Below are 12,027 nucleotides of genomic sequence, written 5' to 3' on the forward strand. Positions count from 1 at the left end.
TTGCAGAGCTTTCCGTCAAAATTGGGTGTTTTCGCTGTTCCTGTATGTTATTCAGGACGCGAAACACCCGACAACCCCTCAACAGGAAGTGTTAAAATATAATACCCATCTCAGAGATCCTGGCAGCGTGGAAACTTCTGCCGGATATATTCTTTTCTGTGGGTCGTATAAGGGCGTCAGGATTTAATTCACTCACCGCTTTTCCGTGTTTCAACGGCGTGTTCTCACTACCGTAAACCGGATTTCTTTTTATGTAAAAAAAAAATAATGAATAAAAAATATAACTCAATCTCCTGGTTAAAGGGGCCATGGTATGTGTTCCCCTTCCAGAGAGAGAGTTAGGTTATTACACTAAATACTTCCCGTTTCCCATGGAGGGTGAGGGGTGGCGTCTGGCTTAGATCTTAAAGCTTGAACTACCCGTGGGTGTTCAAGTCCAAGATGATGCCTGTCAAGACGGTCGTGTCTCAAGCCCTAAAACTCGTTTGACTGGTCACCATCGATCTTATGACGCACTTCTATAATTCATTTAGAAGTTCTGCCACAACATGGAAAGTTCCTGAGGTTCACTTCCGGGGGCGAAGTCTTCCAGGGTCAGGTTCTTTCACTCAGCCTAGCCCTTTTTACCCGCACATTCACAATGCATGATGTAGCGCTGGCTCCTTGCGACTCCGGGGCATCTGCATTCTGAATTATGTAGACGACTGGCTGATCCTAGCGCAGTTCCAGGAACTCGCAGTTCAGCACAGGGACATCGTCTTAGCTCATCTGTTTCTCTGGGGTTGAGGCTCAACGCCAAGAAAAGCGTCCCCTCTCCCACTCAGAACACTGTCTATCGTGGCATCGTATGTAGTTCAATTTCAATGCGGGCACAACTGTCTCCCGCTAGGATTGAGTCCATTTAGATCACCCTGAGCAAAGTCAGGCTAGGTCAAGGTTGCACTGTTATGAGTATCAATGATTTCCAGGTCTCAGGGTGAATGCGTCCACAGTGATCCCTCTGGACCTTCTACTCATGAGACCGTTTTTGTTGTGGCCAAAAGCCAGGGGATTTCTTCCAAGGGCCAAAACCCCTAGGCTAAATAGGGTTACACGCCTCAGGCTTCGTTCCCTTTCTATGTGGTTCAGACCCCGGTTTTCTGCCTTGGGTCCCACTCTAGGTGCGTCTTGTTGTCGCAGGCTGCTAACGACAGATGCCTCCCTGATGGGCGGGGTAGCGGCCTTAAGTGGTCGTCCAGCTTAAGGGGATAGGAGGGTCGTCAGCTCGGTTGTCACAGTCACTGTCTCGGGTTGATGGCTGTATTTCTGGCCCTGAAATACCTCCTCCTGAGGCTGCCATGTCTTGGTGCGGGTGGACAATGCAGCGGTAGCCTCTTACATAAATCATCAAGGAGACCCACGTTCTTGTCAGCTGTATTTCTGACACGTTGGGTTCACCTTAGGGCCCAGGGCAAGCTCCTGTCACTCAGGTCAGTTATATCCCTGGATGCCCGTATATGGGAGCAGATTTACGGTCCAGACAGAAAATACCAACGGGGGGAGTTAAGAACTCCACCCTAAGGTAGTAGTTGCCCAGAGTTCGCCAGCAAGGGTTTTTGCCTCTTACTGATAGCACCGCACTGGCCGAACAGGGCTTGGTTCTCGGAGCTAATCTCTTCCCTCGACGGCTCGCCTTTGGCGATGCCGAACAGGAAGGATCTTCTGTCTCAGGCACAGGGCAATATTTCATCCCTGCCCCAAATTGTGGAATCTTTCATGTTTGGCCCCTAAGGGTACCAACTGAGGGACACAGGGCTCTCTCCTGAGGTTATCGAGATCTTTTTAAATGCCGGGCTTTTTCCACTTGGAACAAGTTTGGGTGAGATCTTAGGGCAGAAGAGGACCTCTTCGCCTCTATGAATAGTGCAATGTCTCCTCTACTTCTCCCTGAAATCACCCAGCCCCCTTGGGTCTGGACGTTAAAACACATACATGACCCAGAATGCATCTGTATGCGTTTCTTTCCCCGGTTTCTCTGCTCCCGGGAGTCTTGGCAATGTTCACCAGCAAGGGTCTTGCCTCCTATTAATGGCGCTGTGCTGGCTGAACAGGATATGGTTCTCGGAGTTAATATCTCTCCTCGACGGCTCACCTTGGGCGATTCCGAACAGGTAGGACCTTCTTTCTCAGGCTCAGGGGACATATTCATCCCCGGCCCGAATTGTGAAACCTTTCATGCTTGGCCCCTGTAGGGTACCAACTGAGGTTCACAGGGCTTTCTCCTGAAGTTATCGAGACCATTGCAAGTGCTAGGGCTCCCTCCCTTGGAACTGATCTGGGTAGATTTTACAGGGCAGAAGAGGACCTCTTCGCCTCTGTTGATAGCGCAATGTCTCCTCTACTTCTCCCCGAGTCACCCAGTCCCCCCCCTCCCTCGGGGGTGCTGATCGTGGTGGCGAATACATGGCACAAATGCGCCTGCATGCGTTTCCTTCTAATAAGTTCAAATTACAGAACCAACTAACTGCCAGTTTGCTTCAGTTCTGGATTTTCTGTGGAAAGAACTGCCAGCGGGCACTTGCCTCGCCACTGCCAGGTTCTATGTGGCTTCCACTTCGGTTTGCCACGCCTTGGTGGGCGGGGTGCCCTCTAAGAGGCATCCTTGCTAGGACCTCTTCATAGGGTAAGACCCCCCTTTTTTAAAACCTCTATATTCAGCGTTTGGTAGACTTCTGACTCTCAAGATGGTTTTTCTTATGGCAATTACGTCTCTGAGGAGACTTGGGTACCTACGGGCTCTGTCTCCCTTGCCGGCCTGTTTTGAGTTGCCCCAGGTAGGACCAAAAGAATTCTTTGCACCCTCACCCTGACTACCTGCCCAAGGTGCCTTTCGCGACCCTTGGCTGGTTATTCTCTAAGCCTTCTGCTCCCTGCCATTTGTAACGCCGGAGCAGCGAAGACTTCTCAGACTTTGTCCAGTCTGTACCCGTCAGACTTATTTCCACCGCATTTGCTAGTGGCGTAAAGTCAGGGCAGCAATTCTTCACTTGGAAGCCGTGACCGGGTGGCGGTCACGTCCTGACAGACTATGTCACTTTGGGTGAGGGACATTACTGCCCGGGCCTACGAGGCGCGTGATCAAGCTTCGCCAGTAGGTTTTAGGGCGCACTCTACCAGAGGGCTCTCCTCCTCTAAAGCCTTGGCTAGAGGTCTCCCTCTGCAGCAAGTTTGTGGTGCGGCAGGTTGGTCCTCTCCGCACACATTCATTGAACTTTATGGGTTAGATGCTTTGCTACTCCGGGCTCCTATGCCCTTGAGTCGACATCTCAGCTCATGCCTGAACAAGTTTGTGACGCGGCAAGCTGGTCCTCTCCGCTCACATTCATCAGTTTTTATGACAAGTTTGTGTTGCTATAGGGTTCTCTTTGCACACATTCATCGAACTTTATGGGTTAGATGCTTTGCTACTCCGGGCTCTTATGTCCTCGAGTCGGCATCTCAGCTCATGCCTGAACAAGTTTGTGATGCGGCAGGCTGGTCCTCTCCGCTCACATTCATCAGTTTTTATGACAAGTTTGTGTTGCGATAGGGTTCTGTTTGCACACATTCATCGAACTTTATGGGTTAGATGCTTTGCTACTCCGGGCTCTTATGTCCTCGAGTCGGCATCTCAGCTCATGCCTGAACAAGTTTGTGATGCGGCAGGCTGGTCCTCTCCGCTCACATTCATCACTTTTTATGACAAGTTTGTGTTGCGATAGGGTTCTCTTTTATGGAAGCATATGGGTAGCAATATTCAATTTGACATGTAATATGCAAAATGACAATGCAATATGTAAAATGGCAATTCTGTATTTAAATTTACATTTTACATTACCATTCTAGCAACGTTTTGTGCAAAATGAAAATGAAAATGAAATTACATAATTTACATTTGCCATTTCATACACTCGTTTTAATATGCATTATTGAAACGCTTTATAAGTTGCAAAATGAAAATGAAACTGTATTACAGAAATGGTTAGATATGTGTAACATGTTCAAGCAAAAACTGTGGCAAAATGATCATTCAAATGTTATTTTTCTTAATTGCATTTACACTCACAGTCAAGACACTTGCGATTGCTTTTTCATTAAATGTCCCGCAATGAATGTAGCAAAATTCAATGTGCACATTGAAAATGCATTCCGAGCCGATCACGCCCCTGCCCCGCCCCCTCCCGCCCTCTCCCGCCCTGTCAATCACTGCATCAAGGCGGGACTTGAGTTGTGTTGTCGGGGGTATTACGCAGAAGGTCAAGAAGGTTCAAAAGTGAGGCAACATGGACAAGTCAGTTCCACAGCTTCTCAGAGAAGCTGCCCAAGCAATAGAGCGACAAAGTGCAAATGCTGCCCCTTCAGAAAGGCCATCGTCCAGCTTAAGCATAACGCCTCCGGATCGAAGTGGTGGGACACGGGGTAAGTTTGCAGAAAGAGAAGAGACAAGGGGTCGGTCGTCAAACGGTTAGGCCTAGGGTTGCCAACTTTCACTCGGGGTCTGGACTGTGGAGTGTATTTGATGTTCACACTCTTACGAGACCATAGAGCGTCTGTACGAAAAGTGCTCGTTTTGGCCAAAAAAAAAACAAAACCTGCGGTCACACTACTAGACTTTAAGCACACGAATATAGCCCAAAAATCGAAATAGTCGGTCCAAAACGTTAAAATTTCACACCTACTCCACTTCACTGCAAAAAGTTTGTATTCTTTTATTTCAGGTAACTTAAAGGTCATGTCGTGATGTATTGATTTTTATTAGTCACGTCATACGAATTCGCAATTAATTTGAACTGTAAAGTGCAGCGAAATTCGAAACTTCCTCGCATGAACTCCCCCACTCGCATGTGTTTGAATGCAAGGCAGTTGGCAACCCTGATATAGCATTAAACAGTCAATTTATTAAAATACCAAAGACTAACATGTATTTCATATTTTATTGCAGCAGAAGTTTTAAGATTATTTGCACCATACTCAAATTCACGGGGTCGCCTGCCTAAACGTCCCAACACTGCTGGACCTTCAGCAAAAAAGTCAAAAAGTGTGTCCTACACCCATCGTTTTTTTTGCCTATCCAAAAGAAAGGAATATGAGGTCCCAAATCCCTCAGTGAAAAACAAATTAGAGAGGGCAGGAATAGGAGAGAAGAGGATAACCTTTCCAGGTAAGTCAATAAAAAAAAAAAATCTGCTTGCATTTTAATAATCAAACTCATATTCAGAATTTAAGTTGCATATGTCTTTTATATTTTATCTTTGTTCTAGACAAATACTGCACTCCACAGTATTTTTCAGACCATCTTTTTCAGCATTTCCCCATCTTGAAAGAGTGTGGCGGTTTCCAGCTCTTGCGATCCAGAGGATCAACACGTTCAAAAATATTAGAGACAATACCCTGTCCAGACGTCAGAGTACCTCTTAAGTGAGTCTGTCATGATTGGGCAGGCTGTCATATATATATCGGGCCACTCCAGAAAGATATAGACGTGCAGGTAGGTTTTTTAAAAAAAAAAAACTGTGCTTAGTAATATTCTAGAAGTTGGGGAAAAGTTTAAACTACCAACATTAAGTGATAAGCTACTTTTAAATAATGTAGTTTAGGATTTTCCCTAAATTAATATTTCTTATTATTTAAAGATAACCCTACTATCTGCTAATGTTTAGGTCTTTTTTCTTCTTGTGGTTCAGATTCTTGAGAGTGACCAGCCTATATCCACTGGACCAATGACAGAATGCTTGTACTGCAATGAGAAGTATAGCCTGTCAGAAATACAAGACCATGTTGATGTTTGTGAAAAGTAGGTGACATTTAAACATTTACATACAATATTAAACATTTTAAGCCTCTCCGGGAACCAGCACCTTATCGTGGTGGAGAGGTTTGTGTGCCCTTATGATCCTGAGGGTTGTGTTGTCTGGAGCCATGTGCTCCTGGTAGGGTCTCCCAAGGCAAAGTGGTCTCAGGTGAGGGGCCAGACTAAGAATGGTTCAAAAAAAATGACTCATGGAAAAAACGGCAAGAGGAGGAGTTACCCTGCCCGGAGGAAGCCCGGGGCCCCTGTCTGGAGCCAGGCCCAGATGGAGGGCTCGTCGGCGAGCGCCTGGTGGCCGGGTTTGTCACGCGAGCCCGGCCGGGCACAGCCCGAAGAAACAGCGTGGAACCCCCTCTACATCCCTTGGGCCCACCACCCATTGGAGGAACCGCAGGAGTCGGGTGCACTGCCATATGGGCGGCAGTGAAGGCCGTGGGCCTCGACGGACCAGACCCGGGCAGCAAAGGCTTGCTCTGGGGACGTGGAATGTCACCTCACTGGGGGAAGGAGCCGGAACTAGTGAGGGAGGTGGAGCGTTACCAGTTGGATCTGGTGGGGCTTACATCGGCGCTACAGTTTTGGCTCTGGATCCGTACTCCTGGATAGGGGATGGACTCTATTCTTCTCTGGAGTTTCCCAGGGTGTGAGGCTGACGGGCGGGTGTGGGGATACTCACGAGTCCCCGGCTGGCGCCACTACGTTGGAGTTTACCCGGTGGATGAGAGGGTCGCCTCCCTACGCCTCACGGGTTGTGGGGAAAACTCTGACTGTTGTCTGTGCATATGCACCGAACAGCAGTTCAGAGTATTCGGCCTTCTTGGAGACCCTGAATGGAGTCCTGAATAGGGCCCCAGTAGGGGACTCCATAGTGATGCTGGGTGACTTCAACGCACACGTGGGAAATGACAGGGACACCTGGAAAGGCGTGATTGGGAGGAGCGGCCTCCTGATCTGAACTCAAGTGGATGTTTGTTATTAGATTTCTGTGCTAGTCATGGATTATCTATAACAAACACCATGTTCGAACATAAGGATGCTCATAAGTGTATGCGTGGTACCAGAGCACCCTAGGCCGAAGGTCGATGATCGATTTTGTAATCGTGTCGTCGGATCTGAGGCCATATGTTCTGAACACTTCGGGTAAAGAGAGGGGCAGAGCTGTCAACCGATCACCATCTGGTGGTGAGTTGGGTCAGGGGTGGGGAAAGACTCTGGACAGACCTGGGAAGCCCAAGCGAGTAGTCTTGGGTGAACTGGGAGCGTTTGGAGGAGGTCCCTGTCCGTGAGACCTTCAACTCACACCTCGGCGGAGCTTTTCAGGCATCCCTGCGGAGGTTGGGGACATTGAACGGAGTGGGCAATGTTCAAAGCTTCCATTGCGAAGCGTGTGGAGAGCTGCGGCCTCAAGGTTTTAGGTGCCGCAGGGGTGGTAACCCTCGAACACCGTGGTGGACACTGGTGGTCAGGGAAGCCGATCCGACTGAAGAAAGAGGCCTTCGGGATTTGTTGTCCGGAGGTCTCCCGAGGCAGTTGCAAGGTACCGAGAGGGCCCGAAGGGCTGCGGCCTCGGCCGTGAGGGAGGCAAAGCAGTGGGTGTGGGAAAAGTTAGGAGAAGCCATGGAGAAGGACTTTAGGTCCGCACCAAAGTGCTTCTGGAAAACCGTCCGCCACCTTAGGAGGGAAGCGGGGAACCATTCAAGCTGTATACAGCAAAGATGGGGCGCTGTTGACCTCAACCCGAGGAGGTTATTGGGCGAGTGGAAGGAACACTTTGAAGAACTCCTAAATCCCAACACGCCCTCTATGGTAGAGGCAGAGCAGGAGGATGATGGGGGATCAGATTCTATTTCCCTGGGGAGGTCACTGATGTAGTCAAACAACTCCGCAGTGGCAAAGCCCGGGAATTGATGAGATCCGACCAGAAATGCTGAAAGCTCTGGATGTGGAGGGGTGTCATGGATGACACGCCTCTTCAACATTAGCGTGGAAATCTGGGACAGTACCTAAGGAGTGGCAGAGCGGGGTGGTGGTTCCCCTCTTCAAAAGGGGGATCAGAGAGTGTGTGCCAACTACAGGGGTATCACACTTCTCAGCCTCCCTGGTAAAGTTTACTCCAAGGTGCTGGAGAGGAGGGTTCGGCCGATTGCTAGAACCTCAGATTGAAGAGGAACAATCGCGGTTTTAGGTCCTGGTCGGTGGAGCAGCCGGACCAGATCTTTACTTTCGCAAGGATCCTGGAGGGGGCCTGGGAGTATGCCCATCCGGTCTACATGTGTTTTGTGGATCTGGAGAAGGCGTATGACCGGGTCCCCGGGAGAACTGTGGGAGGTGCTCTTGAGAGTGCAGGGGTGGGGGGTCCTTCTTAGGGCGATCCAATCCCTGTACGTCCAAAGCGAGGGCTGTGTCGGGTCCTCGGCACAAAGTCGAAGTTCATTCCATGTGGGGTTGGTCTCCGCCAAGGCTGCGCTTTGTCACCAATCCTGTTTGTGATATTCATGGACAGGATATCGAGTGAGTCGAGGTGGGGAAGGTGTGCTTGATTCGGTGGGCTGGGGATCTCATCAGCTGCTTTTTGCAGATGATGTTGTCTTCATGTCATCATCGGTCCGTGACCTTCAGCTCTCACTGGATACGCTTGGCAGTCGAGTGTGAAGCAGCTGGGATGAGGATTAGCACCTCTAAATCTGAGGCCATGGTTCTCAGCAGGAAACCGATGGAGTGCGTACTCCAGGTAGGGAATGAGGTTTTGCCCCAAGTGAAGGAGTTCAAGTACCTCGGGGTCTTGTTCACGAGTGAGGGACAATGGAGCGGGAGGTTGGCCGGAGAATCGGGGCAGCAGGGGCGGTATTGCACTCGCTCTATCGCACCGTTGTCCGCGAAAGAGAGCTGAGCCGAAAGGCAAAGCTCTCGATCTACCGATCAATTTACGTTCCTACCCTCACCTATGGTCATGAAGGTTGGGTCATGACCCGAAAGAACTAGGTCGCGAGTACAAGCGGCGAAATGGGCTTCCTCAGAAGGGTGGCGGGCTTCTCCCTTAGAGATAGGGTGAGGAGCTCAGTCATCCGTGAGGAGCTTCGAGTAGAGCAGCTGCTCGCTTTGCGTTGAAAGGAGTCAGTTGAGGTGGTTTGGGCATCTGGTAAGGATGCCCCTGGCGCCTCCCTAGGGAGGTGTTTCAGGCACGTCCAGCTGGGAGGAGGTCTCGGGGAAGACCCAGGACTAGGTGGAGAGATTACATCTCCACACTGGCCTGGGAACGCCTCGGGGTCGCCCAGTCAGAGCTGGTTAATGTGGCTCGGGATAGGGAAGTTTGGGGCCCCCTGCTGGAGCAGCTGCCCCCGCGACCCGACTTCGGATAAGCGGTTGAAGATGGATGGATGGATGGATTAAACATTTTATATACATAGGCACTTTTTTCCCTTTAAAATAATGTATATTTGATGTGGTTCTCTAATCTCTTAATGCAGATTTAACATTTTGGACCTTTTTCACAGACCGTGGTGATGCCTTTCCCCCAAAAATATGTTTTTTGATTAATGTACATTTATGCCAACATACTTTACTTTATAATACTTGGCCATTCAATTAAAGAAAAAGTTATCACTATTGTGGGAAGGAGTGATGTTGAATTTAATATTTTTCATATATTTTTCACTGCTGTACTGTGATTATGGTTATATCAGGTTACATGAGTCAGGCAAAGTGATATCAGATAACACTGGCAGTACAAGACAGGAAGAAATTGCAGCAACCATGTCAGAGGATAATGCTGAAAGGGAGGAAAGGGCCTCAACATCACTCACTAATGTTTTCTCAGCCAGTACCAGCCCTTCAGCAGAGCCTGCCACTGAAGGTGTCTCCATCTAAATGAACATACCACTGAACATAGCTTTCTCTGTATTAGCTTTAGCACACAAATCATGTTTTTCTTAAACTACTAAAAAACAGGCAAGCTATCAGGGATATTAATCATATCACAGTTATTCGTATCTTTTGAAGATTTGTTGTCATCACTTGTCTGTGTTTTCATAGAGTGGAAGATTGAGCCTGATCTTGAAACAGCTGCCCGGCTGTTTCGAAGACATACTATATCTTAAAGAATGCTGAGGACAAACCAGACCTAGTTGTTAAGCTAGATCTACACAGCTGTGAAAAGGATCGGGAACGGGAAATGTTAACTTTTTATAAACGTCCAAATATTGATTGGACAAGTCCGTTAACTGTAAAACTTAAAGGTATGAATATTTGTATATAAAGGCATTTCATCTATGATGAAGCACTCTTGCATACTTGTTTCTTATTTTACTATTTGGTTTTATTTTAGTTTTAGTAATGTGTTTTTTAATGTACATTGTATGTAATCTGTGTTAAAAACAGGTGATGCTGCATTAGGGGATGGAGTAACACGGCACTTTTTCACATTGATAATGGAAAAGCTCCACAATGGATTTGAACTTGACATTGGTAAGTTACAATTTCCAGAATTAAGTGAGTTAAGGAGGATAAAATGTGTCTGTACAGTTTAACGTATCTTTGACATACCATTTCTTTGACCTCCACTTTAGTTAGGGTAAAGGGTATGCAAATACAGGATGTAAAACATTTTAAGAAAAGTTTATTTTTATTTTTTTTACTCAATTTAATAAGTATGAGCATAGTTAATAGAAGGGTTTATTAAGAATGGTCATCTGAGTGCATTCTTCTTGTTATAAATGTACCAGATAACTGTGGCAAAACACTTTTATTCAACGGAGAAGATGATCACAAGGTTCCTTCGACATCTAGAGCACTTTTGGATGGTGACCTGTTCAGAGTTGTTGGAAGAATGATTGGGCATTCATTTATTAATGGAGGTCCACTCTACTCAGGACTTAGTGCAGCATTCTTCCCCCTTTTAAGTGGTAGTAAGGATGATACTCCAATTCTGGAATTGAAGGACTGTCCTGATACAGATGTGATTGAAGTTGTGTCCCTTGAATGTATACTCTATCTTTTGTCTCTGTGGAAATATATACATTTTAACAAGTATTTAACAAGTTTAAGTCTTACATTTTCACACTTTGTATAAATCATAGCTGGAAAGCCAGAATGAATTGAATCCGAACGAAATGGACAATATCAACAATCTGGCCATCAGTTGGGACCTGCCAGCAGTCAGCAACATCAACAAAAGATGGTTGGCAGAAACCATTCTCTACCATGGGGTATGTATTATCTTATTTAAATGTGAAAGCTGTTAACTGCCTTTGGATATGCTACTTGCACTGTCTCTACCACTACAAAAGAAAAATAATTTTCACGTAAGTAGTTAGGACAAAAGTTTATCATGGTATTTATCATGGCTTGCATGGCATTTGTCCTACAGGTGAAACTCGAAAAATTAGAAGATCGTGCAAAAGTTGATGATTATGGCTTACAGCTTATAAAAACCCCAAATTCAAAATCTCAGAAAATTAGAATATTACATGAAATCAATTAAAAAAAAGGATTATAAATACAGAAATGTCGGCCCTCTGAAAAGTATAATCCTGCATATGTACTGTGGGTACGGAAAGTATTCAGACCCCCTTAAATTTTTCACTCTTTGTTATATTGCAGCCATTTGCTAAAATCATTTAAAGTTCTTTTTTTTTTCCTCATTATTGTACACACAGCACCCCATATTGACAGAAAAACACAGAATTGTTGACATTTTTGCACATTTATTAAAAAATAAAAACTGAAATATCACATGGTCCTAAGTATTCAGACCCTTTGCTGTGACACTCATATATTTAACTCAGGTGCTGTCCATTTCTTCTGATCATCCTTGAGATGGTTCTACACCTTCAATTGAGTCCAGCTGTGTTTGATTATACTGATTGGACTTGATTAGGAAAGCCACACACTTGTCTATATAAGACCTTACAGCTCACAGTGCATGTCAGAGCAAATGAGAATCATGAGGTCAAAGGAACTGCCTGAAGAGCTCAGAGACAGAATTGTGGCAAGGCACAGATCTGGCCAAGGTTACAAAAAAATTTCTGCTGCCCTTAAGGTTCATAAGAGCACAGTGGCCTCCATAATCCTTAAATGGAAGACGTTTGGGACGACCAGAACCCTTCCTAGAGCTGGACGTCCGGCCAAACTGAGCTATCAGGGGAGAAGAGCCTTGGTGAGAGAGGTAAAGAAGAACCCAAAGATGCAGTTGGGAGATGGGA

At 46.7% G+C, this 12,027-nt stretch overlaps 2 long non-coding RNA genes across 4 annotated transcripts; both read left to right on the forward strand.

The window, feature by feature from the left end:
• The first annotated feature begins 3,972 nt into the window (after positions 1–3,972).
• LOC127641543 (uncharacterized) lies at positions 3,973–5,812 on the forward strand. Its single transcript, XR_007970183.1, has 3 exons — positions 3,973–5,179; positions 5,280–5,506; positions 5,703–5,812. It is a non-coding gene; the product is annotated as an uncharacterized LOC127641543 (long non-coding RNA).
• Positions 5,813–9,033: 3,221 nt separating this feature from the next.
• Positions 9,034–11,329, forward strand: LOC127641542 (uncharacterized). 3 transcript variants are annotated; one of them, XR_007970181.1, is made up of 4 exons: positions 9,034–10,062; positions 10,205–10,291; positions 10,549–10,731; positions 10,903–11,329. It is a non-coding gene; the product is annotated as an uncharacterized LOC127641542 (long non-coding RNA). The 3 variants fall into 3 exon arrangements; XR_007970180.1 differs by lacking the exon at positions 10,549–10,731; XR_007970182.1 differs by lacking the exon at positions 10,903–11,329 and having other exon boundaries at positions 10,549–10,881.
• Positions 11,330–12,027: the final 698 nt, after the last annotated feature.

Source organism: Xyrauchen texanus, unplaced genomic scaffold (genome assembly GCF_025860055.1).
Source record: "Xyrauchen texanus isolate HMW12.3.18 unplaced genomic scaffold, RBS_HiC_50CHRs HiC_scaffold_1027, whole genome shotgun sequence".
NCBI lineage: Eukaryota > Metazoa > Chordata > Actinopteri > Cypriniformes > Catostomidae > Xyrauchen > Xyrauchen texanus.